Source organism: Suncus etruscus, chromosome 18 (assembly GCF_024139225.1).
Source record: "Suncus etruscus isolate mSunEtr1 chromosome 18, mSunEtr1.pri.cur, whole genome shotgun sequence".
Lineage (NCBI taxonomy): Eukaryota > Metazoa > Chordata > Mammalia > Eulipotyphla > Soricidae > Suncus > Suncus etruscus.
The window spans coordinates 56,556,791-56,569,034 of NC_064865.1; the positions used below are offsets into that span (position 1 = coordinate 56,556,791).

A 12,244-nucleotide genomic window follows, 5' to 3' on the forward strand; every position below is an offset into this window, starting at 1 on the left:
CTGGATCTGTTTTCAAGGACAACTGCTAGCTGAATTGGGGCACCATATAGGGTGCTGGGGTTCAACCCAGATCACACACATGCAGGTAAGACTCTGATCACTGGACTATAGCTTCGATTGCACACTGGAAGGCATAAAGAAGTTTATAAATTCCTTCTTGGTTGGTCCATTGTGAAATACACTGACTTCTCTCCTAAGGGAAGCAGGTTTCCAAGTCAGGGCTCATTCTTTTTTTAGGCTTTTTTTTTTTTGGAAGGAAGAGAGCTACTTTCCCTGTCATTGTAAGGTCAGCTCTTAATTTCCCTTAGGCTGGATGTAAGTGTGCCATCAGCTAACCAGCTGCATTTCTCTGTGAATCATCACAAATGGGCTGAGAGAAGCATAACCGACATAGAACATATCCAGAACTTTAAATGTTATTGCTTGATTCTTATCGTCAATCTTTACACATAAAGAAGCAACACTTTCTGTCCAGTAAAAGAACAGAAAGCAGAACATGAGAAGGAGAACACTTCGAGCAGCTCTTATCTCAGGGGCCATTTTGGGGACCATTCTGGATTTCCTCAGGTGGAGGGCCTGTTGGTGGTGTTTGTGAAGCAGGAACAGGATGTAGACACTGGCCAACCACATCAGAATCTGAAACAGGCCATCCCGCAGGGCCATGGTTGTCAAAGAAATCCAATCTGTTATCTGGTCATCTGCTATGTAAGCACAATTATTGTCATAAACTTTCATTAGAGATTTATTTAGGCTCTGAACATTCCTGATGTAGGAAAGTAGATTGATGCTTATCAAGCAGCTGAGTATCCAAAAACAGAGGAATAAGGACAGGAGGTGCCATGTAGACCTGGGTTTGAATCTTGCCCATATGGAGGATCTGGGGCTCAGGATGATGGCTTGGACCACGGTGAGGAGGCTGGTGGTGCAGATGGAAAGGCCCCGGGCTACCCTCTTCATATAAATCACCATTTGACAGCCTGCATTATCTAGGAAAGTCCTCAAACCAAAAATTGTGATCTTTTGCAATCCTTGGCAAAGAAGTATCATGATATTTATAAAAGTCAAATGAAGAAGAATTACATGAATGAATTTCTTCTCAGTATCCTGAATGAATATACGGAGATAATTCACAAAAATAAAGATATTCCCCACAATGCCAGGCCCAATCATTAGGAGGAATATGGTTCCTTTTATGATGATCAAAACCATTTCTTTTTTATAGATTTCAGTGCTTACTATTCAGCTGAGAAACCTGGAAGAAAGTATTATTAATAAGGATATGTTTCCAAAAAAAATAAAATACTCATTCTAAAATACTCTGTGTAGAAGAGTCATGTACCCAGTGTTATAAGATCTAGGTGGTGAACCAAGTTTAGGCCCAAAGATTAGAGGTCATAGTCTTTGTTTTAGACACTCCTTATGGTGAGATTTTGTGTCCTGAATGATGAGTATTCAAACATCTGCATTTGTAAAACATAGGTTTTCTATTCCCACCAGCAAAAAAAAAAAAAAATCCTGCTTTTGTGAATATAAATACCCCTGAATTTACCAAAATGCAACAATTGTTGATTGAAATAGAAATAAAGCTTCTTTTATTTGTATTCATTCTGAAATACTATTACCTGTTGGAGGCCCTTTAACTAGAGAGCAATATGGAGTCTCTGATGCCTGAGAAGACAAAAAGTCTGTGTACGTGACAGGTTACTGGTGGCGCTTCCCCCATGAACCTAAAAAGAAAAAGCTGACCATAAAAAAAGATTTTACCAGAGGTAAATGGATAAAGAACAAACATGCTATGTAAAGGCTACAAGTTGAGATTAGATCTGTAGCATTGTTAACAGAACAGAGCATCCCAGGATCACTTATAGTTAATGTATAACAGGATCACTTATAGTAGAAGTATAGTAAAAGTAGGATCACTGCTAGTAAATGTATAACTCACTAATAACCCCCCTGAAAATATGTGATGTATGGGAATGTTAGGGTGGAAAAGTACTGAACCACCCCTTCCCCTCTTTTGTCTGAAAACGTGCTCATGCTTGCTATAAAAACTAGCCCCCCTTTCAATAAACTTGAGACTCTTGATCGAAACTTTTCACCTTGAGTCTCTTTATCTCCCAGCCCCTCTTTTATTTCAGGTCGGAATTCTCTTCGTGACTCACGAATAACTTCGTGACCCTCATCCACCCTGCGGGCCGGGGTACCCGGGGGTCAAAATTACCAATGTATATTATAGCTTTCAGACAGTGTAATATTTTCCACTTGTCTTCGGGCTCCCATTTAACTATTTTTCATAAATCCACAGCAATGTTTCCAGTTGTAGTTTCAAAACCAAACATTCCTGGTAATATTTTATAGGTTGTATCATAAATTCTCATTCACTTTCATAACTAATAACAGTAAATTCAACTCCATTGTCTTTTGACATAGTAATCTAAAAGTCTATTCCACCAGGTACCTCCCAAGTCAGAGTGCTGGTCAAGTCAAATCCAGAGACAGGCTTTGTCTGGGCAGATTACTCTTGAAGAAATTTGGATATTAAAGGGATTTTAGCAGATAGCCAAGTTATGCTCAATGCTAAGGGACGCCTGGATCTCTTTTAGATATACACATTTTTAACAGGGGTATAGGAAATGCTAATAATTAGGTATTATGCGTAGACAGTTGTGTGTGAATCAGGGATTTCAATGAGGATTATTGGGTAGAACAAAGTGTTTTAGAAAACAAAAAAGAGGGGCCTGAGTGATAGTGCAGTGGTATGACAATCGCCTTGCACACCGCTGACCCAGGATGACCTCGGCTCGATCCCTGGCATCCCATATGGTCCCCAAGCCAGAAGAAATTTTTGAGTGATGAGCCAAAAGTAAGCCCTGAGCATCAGCAGTTGTGTCCCAAAAACCAGAGAGAGAGAGAGAGAGAGAGAGAGAGAGAGAGAGAGAGAGAGAGAGAGAGAGAGAGAGACTTACTAAATTCATCTCCAAACTGGGAGTTCTTTTGCATTTCTCTTCAAATTTTTAATAAATATTTTTAAAAGAAATAATGAAATGAAGGAAGGAGGAAGAAAGAATGAATGAAAGAACAAGGAAGAAAGCAAGGAAGGAAGGAAGGAAGGAAGGAAGGAAGGAAGGAAGGAAGGAAGGAAGGAAGGAAGGAAGGAAGGAAGGAAGGAAGGGAAGGAGGGAGAAGGAGGAGAAAATGAAGTGGTAAAGAGGCATTTGCATCCCTGATTATCTTTAGGTAGGATAGTGATTTTGAGGAGATTTAGCATCATCTTTACCTGCATCTCTCTTTACTTGTATTAACTAATGTCTTTATTTAAGCACTGTGGTTACAAAGTGTTCATAGTTGGGTTTTAGTCATTGAATGTCTTCCAACTTTTACTGGTCTAACTTCCCTGCCACCAATATTTCCCATTTCTCTTATATCTGTGGATCTTTTTAAGTTCACACACATTTGATTTGGACCTTTATTGGGTCTGAGTTGACTTTTCATTCTTTTTATGTTTGGAAAGAATGTTTCCTTTCCCCATTATACTCTTAAATCTTATCTATAAACTTCAAAATCATGTCAGGAGAGCAGAGAGAAGAATGGCATGTAAGGCATGTAAGGCCGCATCAAGGTCTTGCACCTGGAAACATCAGTCTTATCTCCATCACCAAATGGTCCTCCAAGTCCTGTGGCAGAAATCCCTGAGCACAGAGCCAAGAGCAAGTGCTGAGCAGATATGGTTGTGCCCCAAAATGCAAACAAAAATTTTTAATATCAAATGACTACTATCTGCAATAATCTTCCTTTGAAGTAATACCAGTTGTTTGATCTTCCTTTCTGTTTGGCCTGTGAATAATACTGGGAAGCCCCTTCACCCCTTTTCTATTCTCCTCACCTACCTATTGAAAGACTTGCCTTGGAGTTCCCCTTTTCTAGCAGACCTCAAGCAGCTTGAAGTGCAGACCCAGACTTGCACTCAAGTTGGCAGCAAGGTTCTATGATCAAAATTCATTTTTGCTTTCCTGTACTCATTGGCTCTGACAAAAGAAGATAATAAAACTTATGTAGAGCAAAATTTGAAAGAATCTTTACATATGAAAGAACATTCTAAAACATTCCTTGGACAAAATAAGGTGAGAGGGCCTTTCTTTATCCTACTTCAAGCTGTACTACAGAGCAATTATATTTAAAACATTAAGTCCTGGAATAAAGACAGACTCTCAGATCAATGGAATAGAGTTGAATATCTCAAGAGAGACTCTAGGGTAGGTGATCATTTAATTTTAGATAAGGAAGCCAAAATTATGAAGTAAAGGAAGGAAAGCCTCTTCAACTGGTAGTTTAGTAAACCTGGTCAGCTAAATGCAAAATAATCAACTCAAACCTCCTTCTAATGTCATGTACAATAGTCGGGTCAAAATATATGAAAGACTTTGATATCTCATGTGAAAATGTAGGCAGAATTCTCCATGACATTGAGGCTAAAGTATCTTCAAAGATGAAAAAACATCAAGCAAGTGGAAACAAAAATAAACATATGGGTTTATATTAAATTCAGAAGTTTCTGCACCTCAAAGGAAACAGTGATCAGGTCACAAAGACAGCCACAGAATGGGAGAAACTATTTAGCCACTCATCATATGATAAGTGGTCAATAGAAATTTTATATTAGACCCTGGTAGAACTTTACAAGAAATAAATCACCCAGCCCCATCACAAAATAGAGAGAAGAAATAAAATGAAATATTCTCAACAAAGAAATACAAATGGCAACAGTGCACATGAAAATTGTTCTGCATCTTAATTACTAGGGAGATGCAAATCAAAACACCAAGACATCCTTTCACATTACAGAGACTAGCACACATCACAAAGAGCAAGAATAACCAGGACTGGCTCGAATTCAGGGAGAAAGAGATTCTTACTGCTGGTTGGAATTTCCACCCTTCTGGAAAACAATATGGACATTCCTCAAATATCGAGAGCAATTATATTTAGCATCTTTATGATTATGAATAGGTGTCTCCATCAAGTGACATACAGACAATGATGGTGATGTCTATGTATGAAAAAACACTATATATTGTAGGACTAATGACATTAGAGACAAAAGAAACCTTCAAAGTAAATGTGTGCATTTGCAGTAAAGAAAAGGCAAAATTGGTTCATGTTAAAAAACATTCACTAAAGTAAGTGATTAAAACAGACATTAAAATAATTCTCCCTTTTTTTTCTATTTCTGATTAAATTACCTGGAACCTTATGTGAAAATACCCAGTGTCCCTGTAGTATCAGCTGTTAGATCTCAAAGATACTCAAGTATTTCCAGTATCCCCTACACTGGAACTGCCCCTTTCATCTGTCTGGCGTAGAAACATATCTTTAGGTCAGAAAGAGAGAGAAAGTCAGACTCACACACCCCTGTCATACATCCCTTTGCTTAGTGCAAGAGAGAAGCAAAATGCTGCTACAAATGACATTGTCTGTAGCAGTTGGAAATGAGAAAGAGAATGGCTTTGACTCACCGGGTCCCCGCTGTCCACACAAGCTCCTTCTTAATACTGCAGTGTTGTCTTGGGTCTTATTTATTTCTTCTGAGCCTGCACAGCTCTGGGCAAACAGAAGCAGTAGTCCAATTCCAACTGTCAGAGTTGTCAGGGAGAAGAAGACCTTTGCGCAGTCTCAGTCCCTCATGCACAAAGTCCCCTCTCCCTCCACAATTACGTTGTTTGGCTCAGAACTTTCCCCACTTTTAATGAGGGTTTAATGGTTTTAATGAGAAGAATGTGCAGAGAGAAATTGAACAACTGGTAGAGCTTCCTATCAATCCAGTTCAAAGTGTAACTCCTCATAAAGTAAAGGTGTGCGTTTGCAGTAAAGAAAAGGCAAAATTGGTGGCAGAGTTGCAAGTTTTGAATCAGAATTCAGACTCATTCCTGACATGCATGATTCGTGTTTTGTTTTCTTTCTTGAGGACTTCTTTGGGCCCAGGAAATCATGATGTAACTTGGCCCTGGAAATCTGCATTCAGCGCATATTCCCATGATTGTGGACAAGCAAGAGTTCCTTTAATTTATTACTGGTTTAATAAATTTTATTATATAATAATAAAAACAAATTTATCAAATATGTTCCAGAAAGGTATTATACCATGTAAAATGACAGTGAAAGTATTTTTTTCTTGTGTCCATTCTGATAATAAATTTTACCCATGGACATAGATAATTTTATAAGGGTTAATTTATTAAAAACTAAAACACTGTGTTTTACGAGGTTTTTATGATATATTCTTTTTTTCACCATTACAAAGTTTTTAATAACTGAGTTTCATTCATACAATGCTCAACACCCTTAACCAGGGCACATTTCCCACCACCAATGTCCATAGTGTTTCTTTCTCTCTCCATCTCTCTCTCTCTCTTTCTCTTTCTCTCTCACACACACACTTCTTCTCACTCTTTTTCTCTCTGTTAATATTTTATACACTGTGATCTATGAGACTAGTACTGTTGGGTGTCATGAATGTCACTTTATCTTTATTTAGTACCCATTATACTTGGGGTTATGGGAAAAATCTTTTCTTCTGTCTCTACAGTCAAGACCTCTGTAAGAAAAGGAAACTTAACAAGGAAAAAGTAATTATAATGGGCATCTTATTACTTAGAAAATAGCGCAAGAAAATTCTATCTCAGTTGCACTTATCATATTAAAGGGAAACAAAACACAGGTTATGAAACAGATTAGAGGAGCAGAAAATTATGGACATGGAAAAATAGACATGGAGCATGAGAGTGCGACTGTGCTTGTCGGCAGTTGGCTTACCTCTGCTTGCTTCTGTGAGGACTTGTCCCCAAGATGAGACTGCTGGGGGGGGGGGGGCGGGGGGACCTGTGGTGCCCTAAGAAATATTTGTGTTGAGGTGAACTAAGGCAGTGGTCGGCAACCTTTTTTTTCAACTGAGCCAAATCTCGCCAAAACCATGATTGAAATTTATTTGAGAGCCACATTTTTTTTTTTTTTGTGGCAGCACTCAGGGGTTACTCCTGGCTCTATGCTCAGAAATCACTCCTGGCAGGCTCAGGGGACCATATCAGATGCCGGGATTTGAACCACTGACCTTCTGCATGAGAGGCAAACGCCTTACCTCCATCCAGTGGTCCTCAAACTATGGCCTGCGGGCCACATTGTATTTGTATCTGTTTTGTTTCTTCGTTGCAAAATAAGATATATGCAGTGTGCATAAGAATTCGTTCATAAGTTTTGTTTTTACTAGAGTCAGACCCTCCAATCGTCTGAGGGACAGTGAACTGGCCCCCTGTTTAAAAAGTTTGAGGACCCCTGCTCCATGCTATCTCTCCAGCCCCGAGAGCGCATTTTTAAAACTGAAAATACATAGGATGGTACACTGTTTTTAGTTCCAATAAGTTTTTATTGAGAATATTCTGCATGCAAGTATCCACATAGGTCGGAAGGATACAAATAACACAACTAATAAAACAAAAACTTTAGAAAGATATTATTTATCAGTAATGTTAAATTCTATAAAATTTGCCTTACAAAGTAGAGAAAATTACATCCTGACAATGACTGACAAAATCACAAACACTAATGTGAACATTGGCCTTGCATTTCCTTGGATAGTTTGAATAAGTCAGGTTTGTATGTTGTTGTTTTTAATTTTAGGCACGATTCCAGGTTCTCATCGAGACGATTTCTCAATTGACTCTTGATAAGATTCATGCTTGAAGATGATTGTTCGCATAAATATGTAGACCTGAACAAGGAAAGAACAGCAAACGCTAGCTTTTTTAGTTGATTATATGAGTCAGGAATACTACTATTCCAGGTGTTAAAAATCAACACATCTTCCTTCTCCAGGTCTTTCAAAGCAGACCACTTGTGCTGTGAACTAAGTTCACATTTGTGTTTCTCCAATCTTTCTAAATTAGCACAAAGACGTTCAAATTTTGAGCACCACAGTTCTTTTTTAAACCCAGCAATTGCATTTCAAAGTTACCAATGTCGATATTAAAGAGAGAAAAATGTAATTCCATGACAGTGGCATCCAGAGGTTTTTTTGTTGTTTTTTTTTAACAAAGGCCAACGTCACTTTGCTGTTTCTGAAATCCTGAAACCTCTTGAGAAAAGCTCTCATATTTAAAAGTGCTGTTTTAAATTAGGTAATGTCAATATCAGTATTATTTTCTTGGCGATGTTTCAACAGACTTGGAAAGCGAATCAAAGTTTCTGTGTTAAAATCTTGAGCAAAAACAGATAATTTGTTTTCAAACGAAATAACTTCTTCTAACGTCGAAATATTGTGTTTCCTTTCCTGTAGTTGATGATTAAGCTGATTCGGATGTGAAGTAACATCCACCATGAAATACAGTTTTTGAATCACAGATGGTTTGTTAATTCTGGATAGTGAACACCCTTCTCGAGGAAAAATGCTTTGATTTCTGATAATAAGGAAGCAAAATATTTCAAAACGTTTCCTCTTGATAACCAAAATGTGCTGAAATTTTGAAACCCTACAATATGGAGAAGAAACAGGTAAAAGAGAAAAATCTTTTAACAATCTTTAAAAGCAAGGACAGTTTTCCAGAGAAAAGTAGTGATTTCACTGAAAGAAAAAAAAATCTATTGACACTTGAGTGTGTGCTGCAAGAAACCAAACTAAAATACACGCAAAAACAAAAACGGCACTTTGCTAAAGGCATATACTATATCATAAAGGAATTATGATAGAGTTCCTGAAACATTTTAAAAATAATTTTTATTTAAGCGTATTTGTTACAAAATTATTCATACTTGAATTTCAATCATAGAATATACACCAACATTCACCAGTGCACTTTCCCCACCACCAATGTCCCTTGTTTCCTTCCCCTTCACCCTCCTCTGCCTAAGTCAGGGGCAGGCATTTTGCTTTATTCTCTCTATCTCTCTTTTCCTTTATGACACTGAGGTTTGCAAAATTTTCTTTATGACACCGTGGTTTGCAATATTGTTAATTAAGGGTACCATGCATGTCACTTTTCCATTTTCAGCCTCCAGTTCTTATCCAGAGTGATATGTTCCAACTATCAATGTCATAATGTACTTTCTCTATTCTAACTGAACGCACCACTTTTTATGGCAAGCTTCCTGTCATCCCTATTTTCTCTAGATATTATTACCATATTATTACCATATTGCCATTTATTGTTCTTATATGCCACAAATAATTATTCTGTGTCTATACTTCTCCTTCTGACTCATTTCACTTGGAATAATAATCTGATGTGTTGATGTATGTACAGATGATGCACTGTGCATGGCTCAGTGTTTTTGTTGTAGTCACAAGAAACTGAAGTTGCACACCCATACATTGTATCCACTCATTGTATGATAGACTGGATTCAAAAAAACTTTCTGCTGAACTAAACTCTGTGACAGATGACACAGTAAAGATAATTTGTGAAATTCACAATTGTGATCAAATCCAGGTTATTCACCACCCTGGGTGAGAGTATGGATGTCCACTACTAGCATCTTCTCCATGAGGAAGTGAAGTGGCTGTTCAGGGGAAGGGTGCTCTCTCGCCTTGTTGGCAAGAGGGAAGAAGTAGTGCAGTTCCTGTGAGAGCAGAACTCTGACTTTGTACAGCCCCAGTTGGCCAAGGAATGGGTAGCTAAGCTTGTGTATTTGGCAGACATTGTTCATTTTCTCTATGAATTTAATATTTCTCTGCAGGGGAGTTTCACAAGTAGTTTTTACAGTGAGACATAAGATGGATGTGTTCAAAAAAGAATCTGATTCTGGGATAGCTGTGTCTGAGAAGGAGATATTGAAATGTTTCCACTCTTGCAAAAAATTTCTCATTTCCACTTATATTATACAGAAAGTCATAATCAATATGAAAAACAGCATTAAAGGGAATTAGTTCACAACTTTAATCATGAGTACTCTGAACATGAGAATCCACGGAAAAAAAAAACTCTGGGTTGAGAATTCCTTCATGGAAGATGCCCACTTTTGTGCAAAATAAAATATGTGTTTTAAGATCACTCCAAGCACTGTATTTCTAAACCCCACCCAACCTAGTCTGAAGAAGCAGGGTAGCAGGAAAGAAATAATAAACCAAGCTAGCCAGGAAAGGATGATCATGGAGTCCATGGCCTTTTCCCTTGTATTCTCTGCCTCGAGCCCAAAAAGCTAGAACATCTCTTTCTTTATTAAAGCCAATTCCCAATACCAGGAGGCTGCAGGTCAAGAGAGAGAGACAAAAGTACATATTCAGTGAGCTTTTACATATCAGAGGAAGAGGTTTAAGAAAGGATGACGTTGGGGGAACACCTTTGTTTTGGGTTGATAGTGAGTATCATCTTACAATCTTGGAGCCAGCAGCTGGGGCTGCACACAGGGCACGCACTGACGGAGGCTAGGAGCAGAATCCTGACTCCTGGATCGGCAGCCGGGCAGAGAAGAGACACATTAAAAAGTGTAGAGAGGGCCCGGAGAGATAGCACAGCTGCGTTTGCCTTGCAAGCAGCCGATCCAGGACCAAAGGTGGTTGGTTCGAATCCCGGTGTCCCATATGGTCCCCCGTGCCTGTCAGGAGCTATTTCTGAGCAGACAGCCAGGAGTAACCCCTGAGCACCGCCGGGTGTGGCCCAAAAAAACAAAACAAAACAAACAAACAAAAAAAAACAAAAACAAAAAAACAAAAAAGTGTAAAGAGCCGCATGTGGCTCACAAGCCTCAGCTTGCAGACCACTACTCTAGTTCACCTCAACACAAACCTTTCTTAGGTCACCCACCACAGGTGAGACCCCCCCTATCAGTCTCATCTTGGGGGCAAGTCCTCTCAGAAGCAAGAGGAGGTGAAGACACCCCAGACAAGAACAGTAACACTCTCATGCTCCATGTCTATTTTTCTATGTCCATAATTCCCTGCTCCCCTAATCTGTTCCATAACCTGTGTTCTGTTTCCCTTTAACATGTTAAGTGCAACTGATATAGAATTTTCTTGCATTATCTTCTAAGTAACCAGATGCCCATCATAATTAATTCTTTTTTCCTTGTTAAGTAGCCTTATATTACATAGGTCTTGGCTGCAAAGACAGAAGAAAATGATTTTCCTTCCATAACTCCAAGTATAATGGGTCCTGAATAGAGATAAAGTGATATGCATGATAGTCTTCAGTAGCGATATTGTATATCACAGTGTCTAAAAAAGAAAAATAAGAGAGAGATAGAAAGTATGTGTGTGAGAGAAAAGAGAAAGAATATGTGGGGTGTTCTTATCTCAAGACCGTGGCGGGTTTTTTGTTGTTGTTGTTGTTGTGGTGGTGGTGGTGGTGGTGGTGGTGGTGGTGGTGGTGGTGGTGGTGGTGGTGGTGGTGGTGGTGGTGCTTAGCGTTATTGTTGGAGTCCTCACTGGATATTTGACACTTCTTTTTGTACTGGCGGAGTGTTTCACCTTTTTCTCCTTCGTCTCTCTAACTGAGGATGAGACCCTCTAGAAGAATTCCGCTTATTTTCTGTGTATTAGACCTTTACCCCAGTTTACTACTACTCCCTTCTGCAAACAAAACCACGTAAATTGAACTAGCTAGTCCTGCCCCCCAGTTAGAGGGGGAAATAAGGGAGGCACCAGGATCAAACAAGTGCAAGACTACTAAGTATTAGGCTAGATACAGAGGGAACAATATATTCTGGCAGCCCTGGGGGTGAGGGAAGAGCATATGGGAGGTAGGACAAAAACGGAGGTGTAGGGAGGACAAATTGGTGATGGAAATCCCCCCTGATTTTATGTAAATATGTACCTAAAATATTATTGTCAACAATATGTAAGCCACTATGATCAAAATAAAAATTAAATTAAAATAAAAAGAATATGTGGGGTGGGGAGAGAAAATCACTGCAGACATTGGTGGTGGGAAATTTGCCCTGATGAAGGGTGGTGGACATTATATGACAAAAACTTAGTGATGAGCAACTTTGTAACTGTGAAATAAATAATTATCAATAACAATCTTGTAAATAATAGTGTCTAAATAAACTAATTTTTAAAAAAAGTCTATGCTTATGGGTAAAATTCATCATCACAATGAGCACAAGAAAGAAAATACTTTCACTGTCACATTATACAGTATACTATCTCCCTGAAATACATTTAATAATTTTTTATTATCATACTAGAAAATTTACTATGTCAGTTAAATAAAAAGGGGAACTCATGTTCTCTCCACAGTCATGAAATGCACTTAGA

General features: G+C 38.5%; 1 protein-coding gene across 1 annotated transcript in view; it reads right to left on the minus strand.

The window, feature by feature from the left end:
* The window catches only part of LOC125996117 (histone H2A type 1-B), a 949,462-nt gene that overhangs the window by 615,589 nt on the left and 321,629 nt on the right, over positions 1 to 12,244 (minus strand). The window lies entirely within an intron of this gene.